Source organism: Haemaphysalis longicornis, unplaced genomic scaffold (assembly GCF_048455015.1).
Source record: "Haemaphysalis longicornis isolate Haplotype H1 unplaced genomic scaffold, Haemaphysalis longicornis Haplotype H1 scaffold_4, whole genome shotgun sequence".
NCBI lineage: Eukaryota > Metazoa > Arthropoda > Arachnida > Ixodida > Ixodidae > Haemaphysalis > Haemaphysalis longicornis.
The window spans coordinates 4,752,734-4,768,593 of NW_027526361.1; the positions used below are offsets into that span (position 1 = coordinate 4,752,734).

Sequence of the window (15,860 nt, forward strand, 5' to 3'; positions counted from 1 at the left end):
CGTGCACGACGCATGCGCGGCTTTCCTGGAGTTGCGTCGAGGTTCCGTGGAGCAGGTGTTGCGCCAGCTGTGGCGTTGTTGATTGCTGGGCAACGCGAGGAGCTCCTCGGGGTTTTTGGCAGTTATTATTTTTTTTTTGCGAAAACCACTGCGCGTGCCGGGGACGCTCGGCGGTCACCGCAACGCACACGCTCAGCAGCGCTCAGCATTTTTTGGTATTTTTAACGCTTTACACACGGCACATTACGGCCAGCTACAACAGCTCCGCTATTCGAAGTTACGTACGTCAAGAAATCCCTCAACCATCATTCCGTACTCTGTATACGCCTCGAGCTTCGCGATCGCTGCGCCGCCTGCCGCCGCTTCTCCGCGGTGTTGACGGGATTTGCGCTGCGTGGCTGATAGGGTCTCGTGCAGTGTTTTGGTTCTGTTTCGCTTCTTTTCGCCTTTCCGCGCCCTAAAAACTTGTTATGGTGACGTCTATAGGCAAAGAGTACGTTCAGGTCACTTAAAAAGCAGCTGCGTCTTCGTAGAGTACGCGATCGCCTGCAAGAGCTACTCGGGGACGCGGTTCTGCGCGCTTCGTCGCCGCGCTTCCGGGTGTCGGCGACGGTAGCAACATATCACCCCTGTCACCTCCAAAACATCAGGCACAAATGAATTCTACTGTCTCCTCGTTTAGACCGGATACTGGCACAATGAGAGGTAGGCTTTATTTTGCAGCGTGAACAACGAATGCGGCTTCGTTTCGAATATATATGTCGCAGAAAAATATGTTTCGGGGACGTGATTACCTAATCCCGGACAATAAATTATGCCTTTTATAAGACCCTGCGAAAATGTTAAGTATATTCCAAGCCTGTGCGTCGTTAAATATGTGCCCACACACGCCATACAGCAAGAACCAAGGCAAGCTAATGAAACCAGCTAATGTTTGCGGGCGCTCACCTCACGACAAGACGACTCTGTCGTGTGCTGATCCCCGGGTATAATTATGCATTGTCCATCATACTTTTGATGAATATTCCAGAAATTAACACAGACTGGCTTGTAAATTGTGGTGATCGATATCTGAGGTATAATATTGGCAACGGCGTGCTGTCAGGTATGACTGCTCTGCTGATTGCGCACAAAACCGATTTAAATCGCAGTGTATAGCCGTAGCATTTACATCTGAGGACCCGGTGTTTACGGAGACACTGCTAGTAAATTCAGGTCAGTGTAACTACAATCGGCTCCATCATATGGCGGTTCCGCGACGCTGGCCTGTGATACACACCTGGCCCTTATACAGACCGAATGTACCACACTAAGACCACGTCAGAAACATTTATACTCTCGTAAACACACCCCATTTGCGAACAGAGTGACTGCTCCAGATAAACATGGATTTCAAACGCCCGCAAACGGTAAATCTCAGTCGTGAACGTGCCGCAAAAGCAGCGGCGGCACTGCGGAGCGCGACGCGGACTCCCGCGCCTGCTGTCGAAACGGGCCGCTAGGGGGATTTCAGTGGCGCCCCTACAGGCCGCGCTCAAGGCGTATATGGAAAGGCGCAGTAGCCAAGGAAAAACCATTCAACGCCATTCCGCCCTGCGAACATGGAGCTGTAAGGTCATTCTCACTCAGTAACGACTGTCACAATGCTTTATTGCCGCTCTGATACGCGCTGATAAGCATACTCGAAATTGAAGACACATTCTTGGATGTCAAATGATCCATGCACGCACGCCACTGGGTGGTCGGTGGGGCTGGATCGGAGTGGCACGCAATGGTACGCACGCAGCATAAGCCTGCTCAGGTCCACTGCTGGACGAAGACCTTTCCCACTGACCTACAACCACTCCTGTCCTGCGTTTCTCGAGTCCACAGTTTACCCCCGAATTTATTTCATCCATCCATGGGATTACTCGTCTTCCCCTTCTTCTAGACCCATCTGTTGGTATCCACTCTGTTACTCTAATTGTGCACCGGTTGTCGGTTCATCTAACTCTTCTACTATAGTTTGTTCTATCTAGCTCGTTTTTGAACCTGAACGTCACTCCTGGCAGTGTTTGTTCCATGGCCCGTTCAGCCGCCCTAAGCTTGCTTTCTTGTTGTCTAGTAAGGTGCCAAGTTTCAGTTCCGTATGTCATCACTGATGTGCACTGATTGTATATTTTTCTTTTGAGTGGCATACCTAGCTTACTTTTCATTATTTGGGAGTGCTTGCCGAGTGCTCCCCAACGCATACCTATTCCGTGCCATTTCTCTCTCGTGGTTGGGGTCAGCACGAACCATCTGTCCAAGGTAGTTATATTCTTTTACTTCTTCCCGCGTTTCGTTTCCTGAGCTGAAGAGGACAACTTTGGCATTCTTATCCCTCATTACTTTAGATTTATTCATATATGCTTTTACCGATCCCTTAAGTTGCTACATTCGCATCCTCGGGATGCACCTTCAAAAATCAGGAACCATCACTATTCAGGAACCATCATTCAGGATCAGGAACCATCAGGAAAAACCATCACTATTCGAAAACTCAAGTCCACATGCCCAGAAGTAATTCAGTTAATCAAAAGAATCCCAAGTAGAAACTATGGAATGACAGAGGCGGAGATAACGAGAAATGTCCAGGACTTCATAATTACCGTAAACATTCACAGTACACCGTACATTCGTCTTTCGGCTCGTGAAACTGGCAAGATAAACATCACTATACGGAAATGCTATAAACAGGCGCTGGGCCTACCACAGTGGAGCAATGCGGACAGACTTGAAGAAGTGGGTCTCTATAACACTACCGATGAAGCTAATCGCAGCCCATCTGACTTGTCAGTACAGAAGGCTCGAAAAAACGACGGCGGGGGCACACGTACTCCGACGCCTGGGCCTCCCCACGCATGGGACTCCCGAGAGTCGAATAAAGCGCTCCTTACCGACAACTTCGTGGTCTAGAATACATGTCGATCTCAACCCCAGAAATATGCATCCCATGCAACATCGTCACAGCAGGTAGAAAAGGGCTCCTACCATCGAAGCTCACCTATCGTGCATCCCTCCACAAGCGGTTCTCTACACGGATGCTGCAGCCCTGCCCATCCGGGGCGGCAGCTACAAAGACCTCTGGTTGCAGTCGATGAGAATGAAACACCGTCTCCGCTATGACAATACTGCCACAGGTCTCAGTCCTCGAAGCCCAAGAAGTGGCAATCGCCCCGGCCATTGCCCAGGCACCAACAATGTCCCCCATCATCTACGTAGTCTCTGACTCGGCAGAGGCATGCAGAAACTTCACCTCCGGTGTCGTCTCAAGGAAACCCCAGGAGAATCTGTTTGCCCCATCATCAAGGTACCGCCACACAAGTACTACATTCCACCTGCTTTCGACCCCGGCATACTCAGGCAACAGGGGCAATGAGCGAGCTCACGTGGCGGCCAGCGCTCTAACCTACCTGGCCCACAAGCGTCTAGCCCCTTAAATTCGCCCTCCTTCACCCTGTTCCGGAAACACCATTTTCAATCAAGACGAAGCCGTGGATTACATACCCGATAGCCTGATGTCTTTCGCCAAAATCATTGAGCATTTTCGATCCAGGTGGCGACGGCTGCCACATCTCCATCTCAACGTCACCAAGCCACAGCAGACAATGCTAAGGCGAGTGCAGACAAACACTCTCATGGGTCCAATCAGACTCCACCAGTTTAATGCAACGAAGTTCACCAATCCGCAGTGCAAGTTATGTGGTAGCGACGGAACCGTGGAGCTCATGATCTGGCTTTGGAGTCACAACCTGGGCCTCCCGCTCGCCCCTCTTTAGGTTCCTCGGATCGGCACTCATCCTACCTTGCTTTTAGAACAGGCACCGCAACAAGCTGCTGCTAACAGCAGCATCCCCTTTCCATCCCGCCATGCTCCTAGGCCTTGGAGGCCTATCCTGGGCAGCCCCTGCCTCGAAGACCAGCTCCTATTTGTCGGCAGAGCAGAGGTCGCGTCCGTGGCACTCGGATTCCCTGAGCCGGAATCCGGGCCTCCTCTCTTCAACCCCTGCCCTTGTAAAGGCCAATAAAGTGCGTTCCACCAGCGCCACTTTTATCCCCACGGCCGTGCTTTGTGATTGTAGTTCCTCGAGCATCCTTTGCATGTTTTCTGCAGTCTCACTCGGCAAGACTATGTCGTCCGCTAACCTCAAATGGCTCAAATATTCCCCGTTTATCCTTCATGCGAAGTTTTCCCTGTCAAGCTTTCTGAATACCCCTCCAGACACGCTGTGAATTGCTTTGGAGAGATGGTATCTCCTTGTCTTACTCCCTTGCGGATGGGAAATTTATCGCTTTGCTTGTGGAGAGTTATCGTGCCCGTGCATCCCTTATAAATTTCTTATAGAAGTCTTATGTAGGTTTTCTTTATTCCATGATCTTTTAGTGCTTCTAAAACGGTTGCGGTGAGTACGGAATCAAACGCTCATAATCTATAATTGATTATGTAAAGGGGTTTTCTGTATTCTGCGGATTTTTCTATCACTTGATTGATGGCATGGATGTGGTCCATGGTTGAGTACCCTTTCCCAAACCCAGCCTGCTCTTTGGGTTAATGGGAATCCAGGCTGTCACCTATGCGGCTAACGATTACTTTGGTAAACAGCTTGTAAACAACTGAGCGTAGGTTGATGGGTCTGCAATTCTTGAGGTCTTTAGAATCTCCCATCTTATGAATCAGAATTGGCGTTTTTCCAGGCTATGGGCCCTTTTTGAGTCTTCAAGCATTCCGAAAATAGTACAGCGAGTTTTTCCAGAACAACATCTCCTCCCTCATTCAAAAGATCTACGGTTATGCCGTCGTCACCTGCAGCTTTTCCTCTTTTCATGACCTTGAGAGCCCTTCTTACCTCCTCTTTAGTTACTAGTGGCACATCGCAAGGTAAGCTTGTACTCTCAGCAGTTTCCCCTGGTATAACGTTGCTGGCATACAGCCTGGTGTAGAATCGTTCTCCTACGTTAATCATCCCGTCCAAGTTGTTCGTAATGTTTCCCTGCTCGTCTCTGGGGCCCGCGGCGTACACCCTGTCTTTGCCGATGGCTAGCTTTCTCTTATATAGCTGCTTTCACGTTTCCCCTATTTGCAGCGTTTCCTCGACCACTGTATTGTTATAAGCACGAATGTCTTTTGTTTTATTGGTGTTGATCCGTTTCGACAACTCGGCCAATTCTGTCCGATCTGCCGTGCTTGACACTTTCATGTTCTTACGCTTGGCAATTAGTTCCTTCGTTTTTTTCGTTAGTTTTCCAGTTTATTTCCTACACGTTACTTCTCCTACAGCTGCTGCTGATTCACAGATTGCGAATGTTAGGTTGTCATTTAGCCTGTCTACACTGACTTCCTCCTGCTCGATCAAAAGCGAGAATTTGTTTTGAAGAGTTATTTTCAACACCTGCGATCTGGATCTGACTCATTCCATGCGGGGTTTCTAAGTTACCACAAGTTTCGTTCTTTCTCTTCTAAAAATCAGTCTTAGCTTTCATCGAACCATTCTGTGATCGCTACTCCGAATCTTACTGAGCACCTCTACGTCTTGGACGATACGAGGGTTGTCACTTAGAAGGAAGTCAATTTCGTTTTTGGTTGTATCATCCGGACTTCTGCATGTCCATTTCCTATTCTTTCACTTGTAGAAGAATGTGTTCACTAACCTCAGTTTATTTCTCTCTGCAAATCCCACAAGTGCATCTCCTCGACTGTTGCGATTGTCTATACCGAAGTTTCTCACTGACCTTTATCCCTTTTGCTTCTTACCGACATCCGCGTTAAATGCTCCTTCATAATCGTGAACTGCGTTGTTGCTTTCTTCGTTGCTGATTCGACGTCCTCGTAGAAGCTGTCTACGGTTTCATCATCATAGTGGGTTGTTGGCACATAGGCCTGTACTATCTTAAACATTTATGGCATATTTAGCTTGATCACAACAGCCGTGACTTTTTCGCTAATGCTGAACAACCCCTACACATTTTCTGCTCTTTCTCTGTGGATTAAAAATCCCACCCCGTGTACTTTCTCCTCTTAGAATCCAGTGTAGCACAAAATATGTCCGCTAGTGAGCTCCATGAAGCCTTCTCCTGTCCTTCTAACTTCTCTTAACCATATAATATCCCACTTAATGTCCGAGAGTTCCTCTAGTAGTACCGCTAAGCTTCCCTCGCCAGACAGAGTGCGTGCGTTGAACATTGCCAGGGCCAAGTTCCAATGGCGGCCTGTCCGGACCCAGAGATTCTTAGCACCCTCTTGTGTATAGCAGTTCTGACCACCACCATGGACAGTTGCTCTTTAATTACTGGGTACTGAGGGCCGAGGGTTGAGTTTGTCAGTCAGTTGGATGTGGCGGCCAACCATTTGTTCGTTTTGCATTACGCTGCTACAGAAGTTGGCTTCTTTCGGGTGCATGCAATTATGACGTTGCTAACACTGGTTTATAATGAACTTACTTATGTATTATTAATTAAGCCTGACATTGCCGTGTACAACTGTACACATCTAGTGTCGGAAAAAGTGCTAATTTTGGTATGTCGGTGGTAGAGCTTTAAAAATTCAGAGAAGCTTGCATTCATGCGCAAGACTTGAATGGCGGAGTTGCTGTAGGTAAGCATTGCCGTACACATAGTTAAGTTTCAGTATCATTGTTTATTTGCATAGTTGCGGTGCTCGTAATCGTCGTCATATGCATCGAAGGGGTCGTTGTCTTTCTCGCGGCGAGGGGTAGATGCAGCATTGTAGACTTTCACCAGTTCTTCATCACCTGCAAGTCGTCTTGGGATGGAGTGGCACACTCGTAGCCATGTTCCAAATTATCCATAATGGCTTTTAGAGAATGCGGTGGCCGTGGCGACTTTTTACAAGCAGGGTGTCTTTTCATCTTCTTTCTTCTTTTTGTACATGCGTGGCGGCGCTTGACTACAAAGCTGGAGTTTTTGTTGTTGTTGTTGTTGTTGTTGTTGTTGTTGTTGTTGTTGTTGTTGTTGTGGTGGTGGTGGTGGTTGTTTATAAAGCCACTGCGTGAGCTAGGGACTGGGCTGTCGCCGCCGCGAGACACGCGCTCACGAGTGCTCGGCATTTTCTTGGTATTTTTTCCTGCAACGGCGAACTTACGGCCAGTGACAGCAGCTCCACCGTTAAAAACACGTAAGAAGGCAGTGGGAATTCGGAACAAGCACCGCATGCGCTGGTATCGGCCCATTCATGAGTGCTCCATTTCTCTCTGCACCCGAAGTGCTTAAATCAAGCGCGCGTATGCTTCCGGCGCTCTGGATGTCGACCACAAAGTTCGCTCCGTGCACGCTGCAGCAAAAAAGAGCGGGACCGCGCGGGAACGCGCCTAATCACGGTTCCCCGCAAATACCTATCCCTGACCGCAGGCGCCGGGGTTTCGCGTGATGGCGTCCTCGTGCGCATTCGTTAATCCAACGGGCTGCTCCCGTTCACGCCATTTCTGCTCTCCCTTCCCTCAGTTCGCGACGAGGCAGCGGACGCGACGGCCGGCGTCTGCGGAGCGAACGCCTCGTTTGCATATTTATGAGCCCTTACCTACTTGCTCCGCAGGCCGGTTCGAGCCGCCGCTCCTGCGCAGTTATATGCAGCCGTTCGGAATCTCCAATCGTTGTCAGTGAAACAGCAAAGATGGTCACGGAGATACAGACACCCGTCCTTACGAATTCTGTAGAGATGCCTGGCCGCCTGTAAAATGGAGTTCTTGAAAATTTCATTGGTGCAGCGTGCCCGTATGCGCCGCGTATATTCACTCAACTGGCCGCTGTGAATTTTCTAGCGTGCTCACTCACCGGCGTATACGTAACCAGGATTTGGGGAGGGATACTCCCATTAATTTTTTTCTTCAGTCTGTAATGACATAGTGGGCGATATACCTCCCCCTCCACCACGTCCCTTCTTCCTGCCAACTCCCCTGTGGGAATTGCTGTTGCGATATCGTGGAAGGTTCACGATCGGCCACATGACTCAAGTTAACTCCCCAGCCATCAGGGTGGACATTCGCGTCATAATAACAACCTTCTAAATTCTGGTTGAACGAATATTTACTTTCTAGCTTATGGCCTTTTATCTTTGTTCTGCCCAGCAAGCAGCAACCAAATGCCGTGCAAGAAACAAACGTAAGGATGAAATGCGATGTGTACAAATCTCCTGACTTTTTTATATACAAGAATCAAGATACATACATGAATATTGCGTATATACAAATGTCAAGCTTTATGAATACGAAAGCTGTGACCCCTCATAGAACATTAGTAAACGCAGCGCTTGCTTCTTTGGTCAGGTCTTAAGCGAACCACATTTGACCTATTCCGCGGCCTGAGTGAATCCATGATGTCGGTCGTGCGAGTATTTAAATGATACTCATGCATTCGTTGGAGTGCTATCACAGCTCGCTGTTCGCTTATACCCTTGTCTTGCACCTTCTCAAACGCTGCATGGTTGGTCCCACAGGTAGAGATCGAACGGGACTCTAATTCAGGAAATGTTTAATGAAGGAGTACGTGAACATAATCTGCACTGCGCCTTTCACAAGCCCATTCCAGTCTACCATAGAAATTACTTAACCGGAGTAAACATTACTCACTCGAATGAAATGTGTACGCCTCCTTTGCTCAGCATCAAAACAAATAATTGGCCGGCAAAGAAAATTAACCCTACAGAAATTTATCTATGGCCAAGAACGAAATAAAATGTAACAAAAATATGCTTGAGAAAGTTGAGAAGTTTGAGAAAGCTGTTCCTTGAGAAATTTGTGGAGTGCACAAAACGCGGAAAGGAAACTTCCGACCGACGAGCGAGCAAAAGCAAGTGAATGAGCATGCAATCAAAGAAGCAAGCGAGCGATACAGCGGCTAATGGCAGGCACCGACAGGACGCGAGAAACACGTCACCCAACAATCGCCGAACGATCACCAAGCGGTAGAAAGACAGTTAAGAGCGTGTGCTTGATAACGCGTGGTGATGGCAAGTGAATATTGCGAGACTGAACGCGTACGAGTGGAGGAACTCAGTCGCAACTGCACGTGACTACACCAAGGTGAGCCCGCTGCAATGGCAACGTTGACGGTCAGACGACTTGTTCACGTTGCGTTCCATATTTTTCGCTCACGCCGGAAAAAACGCAACATGCGGATCCACCGAAAGTCGAAAATATTTCATTATAAATAGAATGCTCAGTACATGGTTAGGTTAAACAGAAGGAGGTCCCATGATTTTACAAAGTGCAACAAACAGGAGATTCGATGAAAAGAGTGTTTTTAGCACTAAACGTTACGTTATCTAGACAGTACGTTATTATGAACAAGATTGTAGATGTTATATTGCATAAATTGCCAGTGAATATAAATATAAATATAATAGAAGCACTCAAGTACAAATATCTAGAAAAATTGAAACAATGAAACAAGAGAATCAATTACGACATATGTAAAACAGAGAAAGAGTGGCAAGCTAAAGTCTGGAATTAAGGACAATTTAATGTTCTGAATAATGGTATGTCTAAAAAATCAAAGCGCCTTTTTTTTAAAGTGAAATATAGTTAAAATGCGAAGCTTTCTCCCATGCTACCTGAGTCAAAGTCAAAGTCCAAAATCCGAACTGCTTTGATCGCTTCGGAATGGAGCAGCCGGACAGACGTCGGCTTCATATATCGCTAAGGAGCCAGGTTCGATTCTGACCACGGTAAGCATTTTAGGGACAGAGCCCCTTAGGGGCTCGGGCTGTCGTTGTCATTTCATGTAGTTACGGACGGTACTAAAACACCGGGACACTCGGTTTCCAACGCCTCGCGCCAGAACGTAACGCTTCTAAAAGAACACACCTGGGCGCTCGCTCTCGAACCCATCGCACTAGAAAGTTTAATCTCCGTGGCAAGAACGCGTACTATAGGAACACACCGGGGCATTCGTTTTTAGTTATTAGTGAGAATACTAATGCGTGTAGTCAGGATGGAACACCCCTGTTGAGCCTGCGCGGCCTCCAGAGCCGGCTGCTTAGAATGGATGAATGAATCTATTTATTATCTAAAAGGACGCGGTCGATTGCCTCCTTCGCGGGAAGTGGAGGGAAATAAACCAGTAAGTTGATGGGGCTTAATCACTTTGCGTGTCCGCCCAGCACACGGACCACTTCATCTGAGTAATTTTCACTGTACCGCAGTGCGCACGGCAAACTTCCACACAGTCATTACGGCAACTTTCACGTCACTCGTAGGCGCTCCATTCGTTGAGGGATCGGATGGGATGAGCTGAATGCGTAAAAGAGCCATGAAGACAAAACACGACTTTGGTTTATTCGAAAAATTGCCTCGTTCGAATCATACTGACACCACTTCTAACGTGAACTTCGCTCAAATAAGCTTCATAATTAGGAAAAACTGCAATGGCCATGCGACTCACTAGCTCATTTCCCGCAACAGAACCTATGATGTCATACCAGACAGCTCTGCGATTGGCGGAGGGCGGCAAAAGTAAATACAAGTTATGCAGGGCTTTTAATCTTCCTTCGCGAGATATTTTCGCTTAAATGTGATGCATATATTCATTTTATAGAAGTAACAATGGTGGGGTAAGCATGGAGGCTACGAAAGTACACGTAAACATTGAAGTACCAGAGCGTGCGGTTGTTGGTACTGCGCACACTTGGCTTGTGATAGCTGCACAGGAGTATGGCGCTTTCGGCTTGTCTGAGACGACACAGGCCGATTAGCGCAAGCGACATTGTCTTACGTGACCCTCTTTGTCGAGTATACCCCATGTTTCCCAACACGAGTACTTTCTACCGTAATAAAAAATTCGAGTCAAACCCTGCCGTAACCGGCATGTAGTAAGTGAAACGATCCTGGCCAATCCCCCAAGTGGGTATGCGCCACAAACTGCGCAGGAGGCCGCCTGGTTCTTGCTGCGGCAGGAAACTAAACATCCCCCTCGCGAGGGGCACGATCAAGTGCGGAGCATTTCCGGGGGCGCACGACGTTAAGTAGCTTGCGTTACGTTAATGTTGTTGCTGTTGGTTGTTGTATTGTAATTAAATGAGGAGACGTAATTACGTGGTCACGTGACATCATTTATTAGCAGGTGGGTATGATTATTGTGGCGCAGTGGGAAGAGCACCATGTACCTCGCGTTCCGCCCACAGGTAGTGAATGCGTTGTATCAGCAGCTTCTTGACGTAGTTTGAATGAGTCAAGGATATAAGGCGCATTCGTAGCCCTCCATTCTGTGTCGGCTTTGTGGCGCAGTGGGTAGAGCACCATGTACCTTGCGTTCCGCCCGCAGGGTCGTGGGATCGAAACCAGGCGCCGGTAAGTATTATTTTTTTTATATAGTGTAGGGGGAGGGGTGCGGACTACGATGGACAACTAGAACGGGTGACATCGTGAGTTAAAGAAATGCTCTGCATTTAAAACAAGCCAGGCGCCAATACGGTCAAAAACAAAGCAAAGGCGGGCAAATGTCAGCCACGGTATGGTAGCGCCATCTGGGAGGACTGACGTTAAACAAGGCTCTGTAGTTCGCTGGATGCCTAGTGCCGCGTTAGCGTTCACTTCAAGGCCTGCTTTTCTGACGTCATCGCGGACGACCTCACGAAACACATGATTTGGCGGGAGAATCAAAATTTTAACATAAATTGATTAATTTCTTAGTGAATAAACTATCGTTTGCTGCCGTACTAGCGCTGGGGGCAACATAAAACACCAAATCATTCGAATAAAATGAACTTGTAATTTGTCTTCATGGCTCCTTTAAGCCGTTCCTCGGAGAGCCTGGCACAGTGTTAGAGAAGATGCGTCACATTTCGCGTCCGATGACATCGTCGCTGTCATGAACCGCACCTCTGTGCGTTCGTAACTATGGGTCTCGCACCGCTCCTGTATCGGCGCATTCCTTGTCCAGGAAAGCATTTTATTGCTTGCATACTCAATAGTATGGGAAAATAAAGTACGAAGTTCCGGGCTTCTTGCCTCTGAGTTTAAAAAAAATGCTATTTCGCAAATCAGTTAGTCTGTCCTCGCTGCGGAACGAAGCCAAGAAAGTAACTTTAGGGTATTCTGCCACTGCACCTGCAATACAGGCTCTGTCCCTTGTTAGGACAGACCTGCTGCAGTAGACAAGAGCGGCCGTCATCCCCAAACGTCGTTAGCATCGTGCACTGCCTCTAAAAGCAGTAGGGCAACGTGGATGCGAATCACGAAGCTTGTGGACGTATGGACACCAAGTACGGGCAGCTGCGCCCCTAGCGTGCAACCCTATACGCGCTCTGCGGCAGTGCGCCTTGGCGTCCGCGGTGAAGCGAGCCGCGCAGTTCCGCGAGCGCAGCACTCAACTCGGCGGCGGTGAGCACAGCGGCTGCTCCAGAGCGCGGTTCGCGAAATCCATTCTGCTCCCTCGCGCACGGCCGGCGATCGGATGCGAGCGTTGTCTCTCTTCTCTCTATCCGGCCGCGTTTGGCGCTGCCACGGAATCGAATCGGTGGAGCGCGGCGCTCGCCACTTTTTTATCTATCTTTTTCCCCTTTTTTTACATTGCTTGCATCATCGCTGTGCTGCTATTGCCTGATTGCGGAATCATCTACCCGGACTTTTGCACCGCGGAACGAGCGTTGTCAGCGGTGCCGATTATGCTCCGGAGAGGCATATTTTTCACGCTCGCGTGTGTACACTTATACGAGCCGGCCGAGCAGTTAGAAGAGGCAGTCCGGTTTCTGCCGCAGATCGCATCTTTTGCAAGCGCGGGTGGGAAACTTTTCGACAGCACATCCATATAGCGCCCTGATTTCGACAGAGTGCGCGCACCTCTTGCTTCGTCTCACTGCGAGGTGACTTGTTACTTTTAAGGAGCTCTTTTTCAAATCCAGTTCCCTCTTGTCAGTCTCCCTGTGGGAGTCCGCATTTGAGAAATACAGTGTTGCCTTTCGTCCTTGCACAGACGTCATTACGCGCCGTGTTCAGAGGCCTTGTACTACTTGCGTGTCGTCACTCGTCTCAAGCGCATTCTACACGGTGCGAATTTCCCTGGGAATTCCCTCGCTCGGACGGGAGGAAGGGGGGGGGGGGAGGGGTAATACGCTATTTTTGTAGCCGTGCGAATTTCCAGGTGCCAAACCGCGTCCACAGGGGACGTTCGGTCATTCCAAACATTTCGAAATTTTCCGCAGCAACGAAAATAGATCTTTTTGCCGTCCGATCGAACGGCCCCGCAGCAGGGGCGTCGCAGGGGAGTTCGCACCGTGTGGGACGGGATTAAGCCAGCGGTTCACGAATGCGCCGCGCATGCTTGTGCAGCGCCAAGTGTTGAAGATGCAGAATGGCAGAGGTTTACTACACCGGACGGAGCGCGAACTTTGAAAGCATTTAATTCTTTCCCTGTCTGGTACCAAGCAGGCATGCAAGCAAGCAAGAACGAAGGAAACAATCGAAAGCGTGCTGTCGGACAATTGCGTAGCCAGCAGTCGAGCAAGCGTGTGAACGCTCATGAGAGCGAGGTCGCGAGCAAGAACATGAATTTGCACCTACGCCTTACTCAAGCACGCGCTGTAGCCGGCTGGTAAGCCCAAGCTTTTTGGTGGTAGCTCAAATTGAAATCTCCTCATGTAATCCCCGAAATAATGACGGCCTGGGGTCCCTCGTTTGGCGTCCCCTTTTCAAGGCGATGTCAGCTCGTCTGAAGCCACGCAAGGAGTTGATATGGCAAACCGGTACAGTATTTATTCGCTTTGAACGTCTGGCGCCGGAATAATATCAAAATGCGACAAACCTGAATTAAAAACGAGCAAAGCTGGCCATAACGGTTCCTTTTTTTTTTCAGTCTTCAGGCGGGTAAATGTTTCAAAATAGCGGAAAGTGTAGTAGGCAAAACATAGTTGGTTATCCTGTGAGTAACTTGAGCAAATTTTCACTGGTGGTCTGAAGAACTAAAATTAAGTCCGGTAGAATCTTCTCCAAAACGGGAAACGGAACCTCTTGTGGTGTGCATTTAGTGAGCTTTATGATGCCTTCAACTGTTGGGTGCTTTTGTCGTCTGGAAGAGTAATGTCGATACTAATGCACTTTGAAGTTTAATGCGCGCACTAAATGCACCTCAGGTAAAAATCCATTAGGTGAAGTTCTCATTCAGCCGCGCTTTTCTTTTGGTCAAAGAACAGGAAAGGGGTTTGGCATTTTATACACTTCTATAAAGGTTCACTTGGATTTCGTTTTCGATTTCTGCTCCTGCTTTTTTGTGGTTCTCGAAAGAAAAAGTGGTTGTGTCGAGAGCACCCGACAAAACACTGATATCCGTGATGCAGTGCCCTTATCTTTCTGGGCCTTTGGTCTGACACTCCTTACTTTCTTGTTTTATGTTCCGCACTAGGCACTTCCTTGCTTTCAGTATTGCTTTCCTAAGTGGACCAGCTGGTCCATTTGGCCTTAGGTTTCTCCGTTTTCTGACGTTAAGTTTAGACGACAAAGGGGACGGAAGATTGCGAAATTGGGCGACACGCGGCCGTCAACGAGAGTGCTTTATAGCTGCTGTTATTTCTGCGCCCTCACAATCTTGGCGCACTTTCTTGTTGACCGCGCCTTTTGGAAACAGTGGCCAGGATAGCTGAAACCGGAGATTGGCGCGGGTAGCGGCCCGACATTTTATGATGCTGTGTGCCAAATGGCGTGACTCCACGACGCTTCTCGAAAACGGGTATTTTTTTTTTATTTCGTCACATGGCGACGTGTGTTCTTGAACTGTGTACAGCACAACAACACTTCACTCGTCCATCCACTGCTGACGCCGAACGTCGGCTAATGTAGTGAAACCGAAGACTGCTTTCAATTTCTAGGTATTGGCGTGAACGGCCGGCTCTACTTCTTAGGTCGGCTTTCTGTGAACACTCAGTATTTTCTTTTTCAGCTGTTTGAGATCCCATCGGATGTTTTGTGAGTGCTCTGAGTGAGCGGATTCAACACAGTACAGCAGCGGTTCCACTTCTTCTCCCCATACAGTACCGTGGACGTTGCAAACAATGGAAACTTGAGCGTACATTCGGTTATTTTTTACAGCGAAGCTGTATACCTCTCGTTGGTGGGAAAATGTCGTGGCGTAAACACAAAACGCACTGCAGGAAAGCCAACTTTCACTGGCGATGGTGACGGTAGTGGGGGAATTGAAGAAAAAAAAACGGTTCCCGTGTTCGGATTCGAACCTGGGTCCTTCGCGATATGTAGCCGACGTCAATACGATTGCGCCATTCTAACACTTTTTTTTTCTTTATTGTCGTCATTCTAACACGATAGAAGAAGTTTGTATTTGGAGAGGGCTAAATGGACGTACCAAGTAATTAAACATAAATATGCACCCCTCAGTCCAACGACGATGATGGTTTAAAATTAGTTTCAATAAGCATCAAACCGCATATGATGGATGATAAGGTCCTGTGAACAATGGGAACATCCTCGCACGCGTTCCCAGTAAAGGTTAAGTGTCAGCTGTTTTCGAAAGGGCCGTTTGATCTCATTCGAAACCCTCGTGTAAAGTGCAAACCGCATAATGGTTTATAACCGCGCCTGCGGCAATGGGAGCACGTTCCTTCACCCCGCGTTCGTTTCCCGGTTGCATAAGAATGTAGCGAAAATGGTCGCTGAACCAATCACGGTCTACCACAGGCACCACAAAGCGATTATCACTACCATTACTCTAAAGTAATGATAATACATACCCCCCATCAGCATGGGCGGTGTTTGATACAGCTTCGCTGGACATTCACGTTCGCAGGACGGGACGGCGGCCATTTTTTTTTCTTCTTTGCCGTAGAGACAGAACCAACCAAAAAGCTGTGTGCACGGTGTTTTTATATTTTTAGTGACCTG

The 15,860-nt window shown here is 48.3% G+C and overlaps 1 protein-coding gene across 1 annotated transcript in view; it reads left to right on the plus strand.

The window, feature by feature from the left end:
• The window catches only part of LOC144178145 (uncharacterized), a 317,073-nt gene that overhangs the window by 200,726 nt on the left and 100,487 nt on the right, over window positions 1–15,860 (plus strand). The window lies entirely within an intron of this gene.